At 56.5% G+C, this 15,852-nt stretch overlaps 1 protein-coding gene across 7 annotated transcripts in view; it reads right to left on the minus strand.

Moving 5' to 3' along the window:
- The window catches only part of COBL (cordon-bleu WH2 repeat protein), a 164,256-nt gene that overhangs the window by 111,062 nt on the left and 37,342 nt on the right, over positions 1 to 15,852 (minus strand). Inside the window, exon 1 of one of the 7 annotated variants that reach the window (XM_066353845.1) lies at positions 8,021 to 8,120. The exons of the other annotated variants lie outside the window; for them this stretch is intronic. The gene's annotated coding sequence lies outside the window, so the exon portion shown is untranslated. Of the gene's footprint in view, positions 1 to 8,020; positions 8,121 to 15,852 lie in introns of those variants that run through there. 7 annotated transcript variants of the gene reach the window in all.

Raw genomic sequence — 15,852 nt, forward strand, 5'->3', positions numbered from 1 at the left:
TCAACGAACAACTAAGGTGTCGCAATGAATTGATGTTTCTCATCTCTCTCCTGTCCTGTCTGTCCCTATAAGAAAACCTCTGGGTTTCACAGTAGCACCCACAGAGACAAGCTGGCTCATTAGCACTGATTTCAATTTAGCAAAGGAGAGCTGCGGGGGAACCTCTAGTTTCCTCCTGTCTCAGGGACGGACTAGAAGGAGCAAGAGACGTGGGGTCAGGCTCCCGTCCGGGTGGCAGACGGGGACGCCAGGCCCAGGGGGACAGAGGCCAGAGCAGGGGTGGTGGGACAGCGCGGGGCTCTCCACCCGCCGCTCAAGGGGCCGGGTCCACCTCACTCGAGAAAGCCGGACGGACCCGCGCGGAGTCCCGGGATGGGAACAGTGGGCGAGAAGCCGGGGAGGCCGCCACACAGTCCGCAGTGCCGCCCGCTGCTGCGCCTGTCCAGCCCCGCGCCCTCTGTGAGGGGCTGGAAAGCCGGGCAGTCTGACCGGTCAGCCCCCAGCCGGTAGCCAGCACCTGGGACAGCAGGGAGCCCCGAGAACTCCCCAGGAAAGCCCACAGGCTCCCTCCCCGGGAGGCCGCAGGCTCACAGAACCCCGGTTCAGAGAGAGCCGCAGGCAGAGGACCCCCGGCCAGGGGTGCCCTGGAGAAGTTCCTGCGAACAGACCATGCAGATTGGCTATAAAAACAAACAAACAGGTCGAGCGTGTATTTACTGTCTCTGTTCATAAACGAAACGTTCACCACCTAAAATACTCGGAAGCGGCACTTGACTTCGGTTGACGTCACGCCGCCGTCCAAGAGCCCTTCAGCCAAAGTAGCCGAGAGGAGCCAGGGCAGAAACACAGGTGGGCAGAGAGGCTGGGGGGGGGGGGTCAGTTTCGATGGGGACATTTTCTGGGCCAAGCACTAAGTGCTGGCCCCGGGCCTCGCAGTGGATCCCCGGCCTGGGAAATCTGGGCTGGGCGGCTCCTGGGCCCTCGTGGAGGTGACCCCGCGGGCATCCGCTGGCCGTCAGACCTGCCGCCATCACCCACGGGCACGGAGCTGCCCAGCACAGCCACCAGGGGCACAGAGGGCAGAGCCCGGGAGATGCCGTGCCGGTTACCCCGAGGGCACACCAGGTCCACGTTCATCTGGCGTGCTGTTGGGCCACCAAGCTCTGAACAGGGCCGGCCATCGCCGCCTCGATCCCCCTTTCCTTGTGCAGAGGGGAGAGCGGGGTGACGGGAGGAGTGTCCACCCGGTCACTGAGCCCAGTGTCCTCGTTCTCCACCACCCGCAGGCCCCGCTGCGAGCCCCGCCCACCTCACCCCACCTCGTGGAGCAGCCACGGCGGGAACAAGGCTGTGATTTCTGGGGGGGGGGCCACCCCCTCCCTTCAGCCCAAAGCTGAACACTGGGAAGGGGGCCTGAGACCCTGGCCTCTCACGGCCATCCCGTTACCCTGCACCCCCCGAGCCTGGGGGAGGGCCCAGGGCTGACAAGGGCCCGTCTTTACGAGCAGGAACACAGGTGCACAGCGCGACAGGAGAGGGGGCCACGGACGACGGCCGGGTCCAGACAGGGCAGCTTGCCAGCTGCAGCGGCCGGCCTGAAATGGGGAAGGGGCCCCGGCCGCCGTCCCAGCCCGCTAACCCTACGCCTGCTCTGCTCTGAGCGCCTCTGACCACGAACACCCCCACCGGCCCTAACCGGGGGGAGCCACTTACTTCCTAAGCATCTCCAGAAAAACTTAGCGGGGACGCAGATCCGCGTCCCGTGTCCCTTGGCGGGAGTGACGCTCCCCAGCGGGATGTTGTCTGTTCAAATAGGCCCCTGTCGGGTGCGGGGCCTGGTTCAGCCTGCCTCCCGGGAGGAGGGAACTCATGTTCTCCTGAGCATCAGGCGTGCCAGCATCCCGGGCAAGGGGGCGGCCTGACTACAGGAAAACCCGGCGCCTGTGCGCACACGGCTTCAAGTCCAGTGGAGACTTCGGGCACGGAAAGCGGATAGGACAACAGGTGCCCGGCAAAGAAGGGAGCGGCACCCTGGCAGTGGCTGGAGGATACGACAGACAGCATGGTGCCCTGCAGAGTGGGCAGGGGTCCCCGGCAGTGGCTGGAGGATACGACAGACAGCATGGTGCCCTGCAGAGCGGGCAGGGGTCCCCGGCAGTGGCTGGAGGATATGACGGACAGCATGGTGCCCTGCAGAGCGGGCAGGGGTCCCCAGCAGTGGCTGGAGGATATGACGGACAGCATGGTGCCCTGAAGAGTGGGCAGGGGTCCCCAGCAGTGGCTGGAGGATATGACGGACAGCATGGTGCCCTGCAGAGCGGGCAGGGGTCCCCAGCAGTGGCTGGAGGGTACACGGACAGCATGGTGCCCTGCAGAGCGGGCAGGGGTCCCCAGCAGTGGCTGGAGGACACAGACGGACAGCACAGTGCCCTGCAGAGCGGGCAGGGGTCCATGGGGAGGAAGGAGCAGCAGGCTCGGGGGAGGGGACTCAGAAAGGTGTTGTGAGCAAGGTGCTTTCAGGGTGGTGCCACTCAGGTTGGCAGTGGACTCTCCTTGGTGCTTATGCATACCAGGCATGAGCTCAGAGCCCCTCAGGTGAGGCTAAATTCAGGGCGGCGGCGTCACAGAGAGGGCGGGCACCGATGTGGGAGCGGGGGGGGGTCCAGGGGGGGGTCCTTACCAGCTGTCCCTCTGCAGCTCAGGTCCCCACCTGCAACGTGGAAAGGGAACACCTACTCCCAGGTGAGGGGCAGAGTGCGTGGACCCCTCAGGAAACCAGCTGTGCGTGTGGGGCAGGCATCGCTTCCCAAAGCAGGCGGTCACGGGCCCCCCGGCAGCCTGCACTTTCCAGGCCCCCGCTGGGCGGGGCCGCACCTCGTCTTGTCCCGCACGCCCAGGTTCGAGTCTGCAGCCCACATGGACCTGACGCCTCACCTGGCTCACAGGTGCTGGCTCCCAGCAGGGGCCCAGGGGCACCCCCTTCCCTCCCCGTTTTTCTCCTGACAACCCCTGTTCCTGGCCATCCCCTCCTTTCGAGTCAACACCGACACGGTCAAGTTCGCGGTCTGAGGCCTGAAGCCCTTGCGTCCCTGGGAGCTCTCCGGAGCTGGCCTTCTCTGGACTTGGGACTCCGCCCCTCCACTCCCACCGTCTCAGCTCTGGAAGGACTCTTCCCTGTTCACGTGTAACATTTCCCAGCTCAGTTCTAAGCTATGAGCACGGGCTCTTGCTCCTCCACATCCTCATCAGGTTGTGTTCCTTTTTAGGCTCAGCAGAAAGTTACACCGAAACTTCACACGGACCACTTAGGAGCGAGGAGCAACAATGTTGAGAAATAAACTCCCTTACAACCTCAGGGCTGAATTTCCTCCCGGGCTTCGCTGATCTCAATACCAAACCAAACAGACACACGCAGTCCCCTTTCCCATCAGGACAGGCTCGAGTGACAAATGACACAGGCATGATGTTTGGTCATTGGCTTTAGAAATCCTAACGTGGCGTGACCAAAAAATACAGAATGAATTGTCGTCTCTTCTCCCTGACTAGTAGCCTCGAATACTTCCGGGGGAGCATTTTAACAGCCACCTCTACTTAGGAAACAATGGAAACAAAAGATGTATCAGAACAGAGGGAGGTTACAGAGCGTTATTCAGCGCGGGAGACGCAAGGTGAGGCCGGGACAATGAATGTTACGGAGCAATAGTTACATGGTGCTTCGTGTCACGACCAGGTCCCCAGAGAAGGATGTCCGTCCTTGAAGCCTCAAGGCCCATCTTCTGTTTGAAAGCTGGGGGGTGACCCGTTGTCACCCGGAAATGCAGCCCAGGAAGGGATGGCTGATGTCACAGGTGGCTTTGTTGACATCTTCGGTCCCCCAGGGCTGGTTCTCCCCAGGGGCCCCAGGGGAAGGAGAAAGGGAAGGAAGTTCAACCCAGACTGCCTGACCGCTGACGGTGGCCCAGGGCAGACCGCAGACCCCTGTCCCCGGGGGGGGGGGGGGACAGACTTCCGCAGAGGGCTGAGTCCACACAGCCAGGACCAGCAGCCTGGGATAAACCCCCCGGGGATGTGGAGGCCCTCACAGCGCTGGTTTGGTAGCGTAAACATCAAGGACACACACTCTCAGGGTTCCCGCACTCATCCAACACCCTGAAGGAGCCTGCCTGGTGTCACTGAGCTACGTGTGACGTTCCTGCGGTCACGGGTTCGCCTGCGCCTTACTTGTCCTCGTCAGAAACGTCCACCTGTGCCCAGGTTTCACGTCGGTAAGATTTATTAGAACATGACCACTGCTTCCGAGAGCCGATGGTTGAACGTGTCCAGCAAACCAGACCCCAGAGGACCGTGTCCTCGGCCGAGGAGAAGGGACTCTGCCGTCCACCCACGTCCAGGCAGTGCGCTCTGGACCGGGAGGACGGAACATGGTCTAGCCTCTGACCCCCCCCCCCCCCCCGAGAAAAGCCCCTAATAAACATCTGACAGGCCCAGGTTGAGTCACTAAATAAACAAATGGAGAAGCAGATGAACACCCACATCCTCCCTGGCACAGCAAGCCCTCACCCTCTCTCTGTTTCAGGGGTGATTTCAGGTTAGTAAAACCCCAACTTGGGCCCTGGCCAGTTGTCTCAGTGGTAGAGTGTCAGTGTGGCTTGCAGGAGTCCCAGGTTCTATTCCCGGCCAGGGCACACAGGAGAAGCACCCATCTGCTTCTCCACCCCTCCCCCTCTCCTTCCTCTCTCTCTCTCTCTCTTCCCCTCCTGCAGCCAAGGCTCCATTGGAGCAAAGTTGGCCTGGGTGCTGAGGATGGCTCTGTGGCCTCTGCCTCAGGCACTAGAATGGCTCTGGATGCAACAGAGCAACGCCCCAACATCGCCCCCTGGTGGGCGTGCCGGTTGGATCCCGGTCGGGCGCATGTGGGAGTCAGTCTGACTGCCTCCCTGTTTCCAACTTCAGAAAAATACAACCCCTCCCCCCAAAAAACCAAACCCCCAACATGATGCTGGTACCCACCACATCCCAGCGAATCCTCAGCAGGTCTCATCACCATCAAAAGCAAGTAGATGGCATACAAAACTTTAAAAAAAGAAAATGACCCTGCGAATGGGCATGTCCTGTTTTCACATGCAGCCCGACGGTATTTTGCACACTTCCCCGGGACCACGTCGCGTCTAAAGGCACGAGGACAGGAATGCCCCCGGTGCTGGCACGCATGTCCCCGCACAGACCTCTCAGAGGCCCCGAGAGCTCAGACGGACAGACTCTCTATAGAGAAACACGTCTTCCCTCCGCTTCTGATGTGCATGTGAAGGAAGAGGTTCCTGCTCAGGGAGGCAGATAAAGAGGCTACTGAATCTCCTGTTGACAAAAGTAAAATAACAGCAAGGCGTGGAAATAACTTATGAAACCAGAAGAGAAGCTTCATGCGACAGCAGGCCGGACACTTGACCAACCAGCAGGCGTGACAAGGACAGAAAGAAACAAACAGCTCGCCCACTCAGGCCGCCACACGGCCATTCCACACATTTCTTGGGAAGATAACGAGGTCCTCAGGGGACCTCACCGCCCCCTTTCCACAGGTCCCCCGGGGGCCGCCCTGTAACGCCCGTGCACAGAATCTGACAGGCTCCCCTGGTTGAGTTCATCTCCACGCTGAATAACGTAACAAAGGTGCTGGACAGTTCTAGAATGGGGGTGAGCCGGGCGGCTGCGTCCACCTCGGGACCCCTCTCTCTGCACCTCCAGTTCCTTGACCGTGAAAAGACTGAGGGATGATGTCTCAGGGTCACCTGCTCGTTGCTATTTACTTTTATGACCTTAGGGTTCCTGAGATCCACGCACACAGGCAAATGCTAACCTGGGATCTGAACACAGGAGAAGCGCCCATCTGCTTCTCCACCCCTCCCCCTCTCCTTCCTCTCTGTCTCCGCCCCCTGGGAGGCATGCCCCCAGCTCCCACGCCCACCCCGGGGACCCAAGCCAGCAGGTTTTCTAAACGCTGGTGATCAGGTTTCATGTCATGTGTGCAGAGTTGACACCCCCACAGCATGCTCTGAGATGAAGGACCCCTCCCCAGCATGACCTGGGGGAGGGCTGTACCTGACCCTGCACCCCAACCTGTGTCCCCTCTCCCTGAGGGTCTTCGGAGGGTCACCTGCATTCCTGTCCACAGTGTCCCCAGCAGGCAGCGAGGGATAATTGGGCCCCACTCTGAGAAGCTGGGGCTCCCATCCGCTCGGATACGTCCCCCCAGGTGGGCCCCTGCTCCGCCCTGGCCCGCCCCAGCTCCCTGGAAGGACCTCCTTCCTGCCCCACACTGCCACTGCAAAGGGGACACTCCCTGTCCGGTCTGCCAGCCGACTTCCCAGCTGCCAAACGAAGACTTAGTCTCTGCCACCTCTACATCGTGGCTCCAGTTTGGGGTGCTCAACACTTTTCTCCACGGCGTCCCCGCCCCTCACTGGGGTGTAAGCCTTTGTCCTCTTGCTGACCTCTCGCCTTCCAGTTGCTACCAGCAGCTTGCTGGAAAGGGCGGCTTCAGGAACCCCACCCCTGCCTGACTTGTGGTGGCGCAGTGGATAAAGTGTCGATCTGGAAATGCTGAGGTCGCCGGTTCGAAACCCTGGGCTTGCCCGGTCAAGGCACATATGGGAGTTGATGCTTCCAGCTCCTCCCCCCTTCTCTCTCTCTGTCTCTCCTCTCTCTCTCTCTCTCTCTCTCTCTGTCTCTCCCTCTCCTCTCTAAAAAAAAAAAAAATGAATAAGGAACCCCACCCAGGGGAGACGCCATGCAGAGAGTATACAACATAAACACCAGCGACGCTCCGTAACCGGGAGTGAGGGGACGTACAAGGTGTCGTCTACAGCGCCTGCGGCGTGGAGCAGCTAAGGGTCTCCGAGAGGTGATGAGACGGTCACCTGCTAACACACGGCAGGAGGGAGCTTGTGCGTCCGTGACGGGAAACACGCGAAAGTCACCGTGCAAACCAGCGCGCCCTGTTCAAACGCAAGCACATCTAAACTACCATTTCTGACGTTATCCAATCATGCCAGAGACGCTGAGGTGAGCGCCCAATCCTGCCTGCAGAGTAACTGCAATGTTGTGAGGAAATTACTCTAGAAAGAGCTGCCTGTTCTCCAAGCCTTGGTTTTCAGCAGGACAAAGATCTCAGCCAGTGCAACACCAGGCGTCTGTGAGTGACACCGTGGGCTGTGCACGGGCCACTTACTTTTAAGCAGAGAGGACCGCACACATCTGGTGACATTTAGAAAGTGCCCCGCTTCTTTTTATCGCTCTGTGAGTTTAAATCTAAAAAAATTAAAAAAAATCAATCATCCTCATCTTCAGGCAGAAAAGGAGAAGCACTTGAGGGACCTACTAGAAATAAAAGCAACAAAGGACCAGGGTGGTCTTCACTGTCCATGTGGTCCAGGGAGACACGTGGCCACTGCACGGCTCCCCAGGGAGGAGCGGGATGAGAACGGCCACCCTCCTGTGTCCCAAACACCCACAGAAAATGTCACTCTTTCTCCATCCGACACGTGTACCAAACAGCTCCCCTCCCAGCCGGCATATCTGTCTGTCCCTGCCCTTCCTGAAAGACCCCTCCCCCCACCTCCTTCAAGGTCCCTCCCTAAGGCTCCAAGGAGTGGCCCCTGTCCCCGGCAGGCAGCCCTGGCCCGGCCGCGTGGCTATCAGCCCCAGCAGAGATCGGGGAGAGCAAGGACCTTGCCCAGCCTGGCACGGGGTGTGGCATTATATCACGGTCATATAATAACATCAGCGTCACCCTAACACAGGCACGGACTGCCAACTGGTGACGCTCGCACGTGTTTATGGAGGGAAAGTCGGTTCTTGGGGTTGTCCTTCTATGAGATCCCGGCTTGAAGACAGTTCCTGTCACTTCTAAACAGACGACCTCGCCTAGAGACTGCTCCCCAACATCGTAAGAACAAATGTGCTCATTTAGGCAGAAGACTCCTTTACCTTTTCAGGGATCCTTTCAAAGTCCCACGGGGCCTACCTGACAACCGGTCCTTGGTGAACTGTTCTGAGAAAACGTCGGATGTGCTCTGGGTACAGCCGGCAGGTGGACGGGTGGCTTTGGGAGAGTCAAGGTCTTCACACCATGAAACTTTGGACTGAGGACACCAGGATCCTCCTGCCCGTGACTGTGGGGAGGAGGGCGGGGCCGGCCTGTGACTCAGGCTCCCCCACCCACACTAGGTACTTGGGCTACCACAGGCTCTTCCTTTGAGTCACCCCATTTAATCCTCCCCTGGGGCTGCCAGCAGGGTGGCACAGGACCAGAGTGCAGGACCTAAAACGTGTTCTTTGAAAGCCTGTGATGCACCCGTGATACACTGTTGTCCATTTGACAATCTGACAACAGACGTTCCATTGAAGATTATGTCCTAAAGACACAAAGTATCTTCGCTGCAGTTTCTAGTGGTTTTTAATACCCCTTGGCTTAGCCAGTCTCTACAGATACCTAAATAACGAGTTTAAGTTGAAAAGAACTTGTAAAATAGTTTTAATTGCGCGAGCGCGCGCGCACACACACACACACACACACACACACTTTCTCTCTCTCTCTTTTAAATAAAAATAAGAGATGCCTCTTCCAAAATCATGGCCAGGGAGGGACACAAACACTGTGCCTATTAATTAGGCCAGATTATAAGGAGAAAAGGACTCAATCCATCTCCAAAGCTACAATGTATGTCACATAAAAGTAAGATAAATTTTATGACCTTCATGTCCGAGACAATAACTAACTCATCCATGATGATGGCAATAAGGCCCCAATGGTCTAAGATTTGCAGAGACACTGGGATCCACCGGATTGGGTAGAGGCTCTGCCCACGTGTCCTATCCTAAAGTGGATAGTATGTATCCAAGTGTGCTTTGGTGTGTATCCAGTAAATTTAAATGAAGGGGCTTTCAAACAAATCTGTTTATCTCTTATCTCTACCGGACTGCCTGTATCTGATGGAGACAAAGGACCCAGTGCAGGGTCAGGCATTTCTGATGGGTGACGAATTGGGGGGTGGGGGGGTAGATGGCTCCACGGGAGCTCTTACCACAGAAGCAGGTCTCCAACCGGAGACACGGGGCATGCAACCCAGAAAGCAGGGTTTCCTGGAGACTGCGATAAGGGAATGAAACTCTACGGCCGCCCCTGAAGCACGCGGCACTCTCAAAGCTCGCTTGCACCGCCCTCCCCACGGAACGCGTGCCCGGAACGCTGAAAGTGGGTTTGTTTTCATACAAGGAGTCCCGCTTTCCACGAGGGCGGAGAGCAGGATCCTGAGATGGACCTTCCAGACTCCTACCACCACGGATCGTCTGCGTCCCCCCGTGAGAGGGTCCCTGACCATCCTCTGTCATTTCTCCCTTTGTCCTCACCTCTTCCCGTCCTCGTGACCTCCCTTTGTTCTCGCTTTCGGTCCTCAGGAAGAGGTGACATGGGTGGCTCCACTGCCACACCCCAGGTCCGGTCACCAGACCCACACCTGCATGCAGAGCGTCACACCTGGGTGCTCTGTCCACGCGCTGGCTCTGTGGTGAAAACCGGTCAGTGCTGACTTGATGATGGACACACGTCCCCCTCGTAAATGCAGACTCATGGCTAAGAGGACAGGTGTCCAAGTTCATGCATGCTAACACACACATTAGTTCTCCACCCCTTCTCACGACTATCCGGTATTCCAGTGTGTGGACACACCAGGCTCATGTATCCATTCGACAGCGGACGATGAACACTTTGGTTGTTTCCACTTTTTGGCGACAGTGAATAACGCTGCCATGAACATCTGTGCACAACATTTTGTGTGTGTGTGTGTGTGTGTGTGTGTGTGTGTATGTAGTCATATGTTCCCACCGAGGAGTGGGATTGCTGTGTCACATGGTGCACAAACCATTTTTCAAAGTGGCTGCAACATTTTACACTCCTATCCGCAATGGAAGAAGGTTTTGATGTCTCTACACATCCTTGATATTATTGTCTGATTATTATTATTATTAATTATTATCATCCTAGTAAATGTAAAGCGGTATCTCATGGTGGTTTTGATTTGCACTTTCCTGATCGCTAACAAGATGGAGCATCTTTTCATGTGTTTAGTGGCCACTGGGATATCATTTCTGGAGACATGTCTGCAGAAATGTTTTGGCCACTTTTTAGTTGGCTTGCGTTTGGATAGCTCAGTGAGAAGTGGTCTTCGTGCGTTCTGTAATCAAGTCCCTATCAAATAGGTAATTTGCAAAGCCTGCCCCCGCCAATCTGTGGTTGTCTTTTCACATTCCTAATGGTGAAGTTTTTAATTTTTAAGACACCCAGCTTATCTAAGTCTTCTTTTGTCACTTTGTGCTTTTAATGTCATTTCTAAAAAGGCTTTGCCCAGCCCAAGACCAGGACGATTTACTCTGTTCTCTTCTAAGGCTCTTGTTGGTTCAGCTCTTACATTCTGGTCTATAATCCCCAGAGAGTTCCCCTTTATGCATGCCCTAAAGCAGGCGTCCCCAAACTACGGCCCGCGGGCTGCATGAGGCCCCCTGAGGCCATTTAATCGGCCCCCCGCCGCACTTCCGGAAGGGGCACCTCTTTCATTGGTGGTCAGTGAGAGGAGCACTGTATGTGGCGGCCCTCCAACGGTCTGAGGGACAGTGAACTGGCCCCCTGTGTAAAAAGTTTGGGGACCCCTGCTAAAGGGTCCTACTTGGTCCTTCCGCATGGGAACACCCACTCATTCGAGCACCGCTGGCAGAAGACACTTCTTTCCTCATGGAACGAACTGGGGACGCTCGTGGAAAATCAGTGGACCGCAGAGGTCAGGGTTGATTCCTGGACTCTCCGTTCTGCTCCATGGCGCTCGGTCTAGGCTCATGGCTGTGTCACACTCCTTTGATCACCACGGCCTCGCCGTAACGTTTGTAACTGGCAAGTGTAAGTCCTCCAACTTCGTTCTTCTTTTCCAAGACTGCTTGGCCTCCTCCGGGCCCCCTTGCATTCCCACACGCCTCTTAGGGTCGCTGCACTGAGTTCTGCGGAAGGCTTCCCTGCAGGTGTTTGAAGAACGTTCTTGATTTGTCCGGTTGTTTCTGTATCGCTAGACTCACAGTAAAACATTATTATTATTATTATTATTATTATTATTATTACTATTATTTTGATGAGAAAACCCCAGAGAAGTGTGGCCATTTCTTGGCGTCCCCTGAGAAGACACACGATGTCAGGGTGCCCTCTGGCCCACGGCACAGGGTTGGAGCACGAGGCGAAGGGCCTGGCGAGACGGCTCCGTGGGGAGGCTGTGCTGCTCTGTGGGGTGACCCCGGACACTGTGTAAAACATCCAATTTGCCAAACTTTTGACCCAGTAACTGAAGCATCCAGTCATAACTCTTGCAAATAGAGAGGTTTGAGAAATGCATCCTTTCTCCTGAGTATATTCAGCTGGCGTCTCCCCTTTCTTCTTCTTCTTCTTTTTTTTTTTTTTTTTTTTGTATTTTTTTGAAGCTGGAAACGGGGAGAGACAGTCAGACAGACTCCCGCATGCGCCCGACCGGGATCCACCCGACAAGCCCACCAGGGGCGACGCTCTGCCCACCAGGGGGCGATGCTCTGCCCCTCCGGGGCGTCGCTCTGTCGCGACCAGAGCCACTCTAGCGCCTGGGGCAGAGGCCAAGGAGCCATCCCCAGCGCCCGGGCCATCTTTGCTCCAATGGAGCCTTGGCTGCGGGAGGGGAAGAGAGAGACAGAGAGGAAGGAGGGGGTGGGGGTGGAGAAGCAAATGGGTGCTTCTCCTATGTGCCCTGGCCGGGAATCGAACCCGGGTCCCCCGCACGCCAGGCCGACGCTCTACCGCTGAGCCAACCAGCCAGGGCCTCCCCTTCCTTCTTCATCTGAGTCACACTGTGTGCTCACCATAAACGAGAGACTCGGGAATTTTTAAATGGAAGGCATTGCAACCTGTCATTGTGCTTTCTCTTGTCAGGAGAAGACCCTACAAGCCGACTCCTGGGCCTTTCTGACAGAGCCCCAGGGGTCTCCGAACACTCCCTTGCTTTCTGGCACGAGATGGCCCACATTCACCCAGATCAGTACCTGGAATAAGCCATTTCTCCAAAGATCTAGGTGGGAAATTACAGTTGGTGTAACCATCGTATAAGTCATTATTTTTAAATGCACACACACACTCCATATCCCACAGTTACAACTCCAGTGCCCAATAATATCCATGCATCCTACTCTTCCCTACTATTCTAATACCCACAAAATCATTGCAGAATTATACCCACCGAGACCACGGTCAGCTACCCATGAGCCGGGCCAAGTTGTGAAGTTCTTTGTCATTTCTTTCATTCTTAAATTACGCTCCACTGAAGACACATGGTCAGAAAACTCTGTTCTAACCTGATCAGAGCTGAGTCTTTATTCTGATATGTTGGTGCTTTCAATTTTATCCCATTCGCTTGTTTTTTTTTTTAACTTTATAGTTTTGTTTTGTTTTTCAATTTTGATACTAGTTTGTTTTCTAAATAAGGGAACACACTGTGGTTCAAAATCAAAACCACAAAATCAGGCATGTTCAGAAAGTCTTGCTCCTGCTTTTATGTGACCGGCCTCCTTCCTGTTTATATCATTATTATTATTATTATTGCAAAAGAAAGCAAATGTATGAGAACTGCTGTCGCCCCAATTTCTTGCACCAAAGGTGGCGTGCTAGGAAAAGTGTCTATACGCTCTGTGCATTTGATGACGATTTCTAGAAACGGGTCCGTGTCAGGTCATGACTCTTTTTCCTCTCATTTTCTTTTCTTTCTTTTTTTTTTTTTTTTTATAGCGACACGAAGAAATCTTAGCTGGTGACGTGAGACCGCGAACCACCTTTTTTTATTTCTGTACAAAACGACGGCGGTGGTGGGCGGGCGGGAGGAACACGACTCCCGATCGTTAAGTTGTCGCCCCTCCTTTGCAGAATTCAGCACAATGATGCGTGTTAAACTGGGAGCGAGATGCACCCTTGTATATGAGGGAAAATACACTGCTAATTTATTTTAAAAAAATAAAATAAAATGAACAAACAAACGGTGACCAACAAAAAGATACCTTCAACCTCTAACCTGGAACTTGAACGAAAGCCTAGTCAGATAGAGACCTAACAATACCCACGTGTGACCCCGGGGCCCCTGACACTCCCCCCCCACCCCCACCCTGCCCCCTTCCCTGAGATAATCCAGTGGAAAACAGCCTCCCTACTCCTCTCGATTAGACTCTAGAACTGCCGACTGCCTAGAATTCTCTGTAGAGCAGCCCTTTGAGCCCACACGGCTGCCAGCCATGTCAGGGCGATCTCTGTGCCCCTTGCCCCTTCCGTGGACAGCACGGCCACCCAGCGGGGTGCCGGGAGGCCTACCGCGATCCCTGCACCTCCCCACCCCGCCCCCCCGACCCGGACCTGAGCACAGAGCCCGCTGAGGATGGCTGCTGAATGGTCTCTGTCCTCAGCTGATATTTAAACGCTGTACCGGCGCCGAGATGGTGACTCCCTGCGGCAGACTGCAGTCCCTGCCCACCCCTCCTTCCCCTTGAGGACACAGCGCTTCCTGGGCCGTGGGAGCTGTCAGCCAAACACGGGATTTCTTCTTCCAATTGCTCATCAGAAACAGAGTCACGCCCCCCGGGGGGCCTCGGAACCCACCTGCACATTCTGCTCCATGTCCCACCCCGCTATTTAGAATAGACCAGATTCCTCTGCCTAAAAGTAAGTGTTTCAGACCACAACGCCATGAAGAGAGGAGCAATCCCGGCTCCTTCCCGCAGCTGTCGGGAGGAGGGAGTGGGAATGTGTGGGCAGGAGTGCCCAGGAGACGGCCGGCTGGACATTCAACACCCCCTGGTGCTTCGGGACTTTTACCCAGCGTGCTCTGGGGCCGACGTCACACAGCCACGCTGTGGTTTGTCCCCCGTGTCCTCCTGACCAAGGTCTCAGTGCCCAGACGACCGGGAGAATGAACAGCGTCACCCGGGGCAGACCCCGTGCTGTGTCTTCGTGGGAGATCTCCTTCTGAAGATCACGCCCCAAAGTGTGGCCAGACACGGGCTCACCCATGAAAGAGAATGGATAAGCAGCATGGTCGGAAATGACCGGTGCTGGACCCTGGACAGTCCTGCTGCTGAGGCCGGCAGGGCAGGACAGAGGGCCCCCAGGTCTCAGGGTGGAAAGACGGGTTCTCACCGTGAATCTGCCCCCCGACCCCCGGGAGCCAGGCATTCCTGGCTGGGAGCGTGCTGTCTCCCAGGACTCAGAGAACCGTGCTGGTGGGTACGTAGAATCCGCCCCAGCCTATCCCCTCACCCAGCCCAGGCCACTCAGCCGACCAGCCCGGGCTCCGGCCCAGCCCCCGCCATGCCCCCGAGACCCCACACAGTGCGCACGAGTCCTCCTTGTACCCACGCAGCACTGTCAGGCGACGGTGGCCCGGACCCAGGGCCGGCATGTGGCCATCTCTCCAGCGACAGCCTGGGGGCTGTTTCTACTCCTCGCTCTGACACAGCCCAGCGGGAAGGGGCTTCTGAAACGTGCCCGGGAGAGCCAGGCGGCTCCCGAGACCCCTCAGTCCACGTCGCAGGGCTGGCAGCTGCCCAGCCGGCACCGGACACAGAGGCGGAGTGCCCCAGGCAGTGCGCCCACGACTCCGGCCGCCGAAATGGACTCCTGGGAACTTTAGACAACCGGGAACAAATTAGCCTTCTCAGTCTCTTATGTGCTTGAGTGAACTGAAGGGCCGAAGTCCAGAAGGCCTGGCCCCTGACACTCCGGCAGGAGCCCCACCCCAGCCACAGGGTCCCAGGATCCTTTGAAAGCGAGGTCCCGGGGCCACAGGCCAGCCTTTGTGTGGCGGAAAAGCCCGCCGGCCCGGCCTCTCCGCAGACACGATGACTCGGAGCGGCACCCGACTTGAGCATGCCCTGGAGAGAGGCCCGGCCCGCCCGGCACGGCTGGAGTGTCAGGGGGAAGCCAGGGCGGCCGGCTCAGGGCAGCGGTTCAGACGTGAGCCCGGGAGGTCCCCTCCCCCTGGGAGCCCCCCCCTCCACCGCCAGCGCCATGTCCCAGCTAGGCAGTGAGAACGCAGAGACACCACGACCCTTGCTGACGGTCACCCAGCACCCAGGGGTCAAACTCACGTTCTAATTAAACAAAAAAAACAGCCCCCAAAAAACCGGTTTATTACTTGGCTGCATTGTTTCATTCAAAAATATCTCGCCTGACCAGGCGGTGGCGCAGTGGATAGAGCGTCAGACTGGGATGCAGAGGACCCAGGTTCAAGACCCGAGGTCGCCAGCTTGAGCGCGGGCTCATCTGGTTTGAGGAAAAGCCCACAAGCCTGAACCCAAGGTCGCTGGCTCCAGCAAGGGGTTACTCGGTCTGCTGAAGGCCCGTGGTCAAGGCACATATGAGAAAGCAATCAATGAACAACTAAGGTGTTGCAACGCGCAATGAAGAACTAATGATTGATGCTTCTCATCTCTCTCCGTTCCTGTCTGTCTGTCCCTGTCTATCCCTCTCTCTGACTCATTCTCCATCTCTGTAAAAAATAAAAAAAAATGAAAAATATGAAAAAAATGAAAAATGAAAAGTATCTCCTGTCCGTCCAACACCCTGTGTCCCTCAGTGAGGGCTGACATCGACTATCGCTCTCCACAGACGTAGGTCTCAGACACGGGGCCCCAGGGGCACGGAGCCCCCCCCTTTACTGATTTTACTCATTCGTTCATCACATCGTGCGCCGCAGAGACGAGGTTTCGGGCGGGGGGAACTGGGGGAGCCCAGAGCAGAACCGGAACGAGGAA

Source organism: Saccopteryx leptura, chromosome 12, assembly GCF_036850995.1.
Source record: "Saccopteryx leptura isolate mSacLep1 chromosome 12, mSacLep1_pri_phased_curated, whole genome shotgun sequence".
In the NCBI taxonomy this organism is placed as follows: Eukaryota; Metazoa; Chordata; class Mammalia; order Chiroptera; family Emballonuridae; genus Saccopteryx; species Saccopteryx leptura.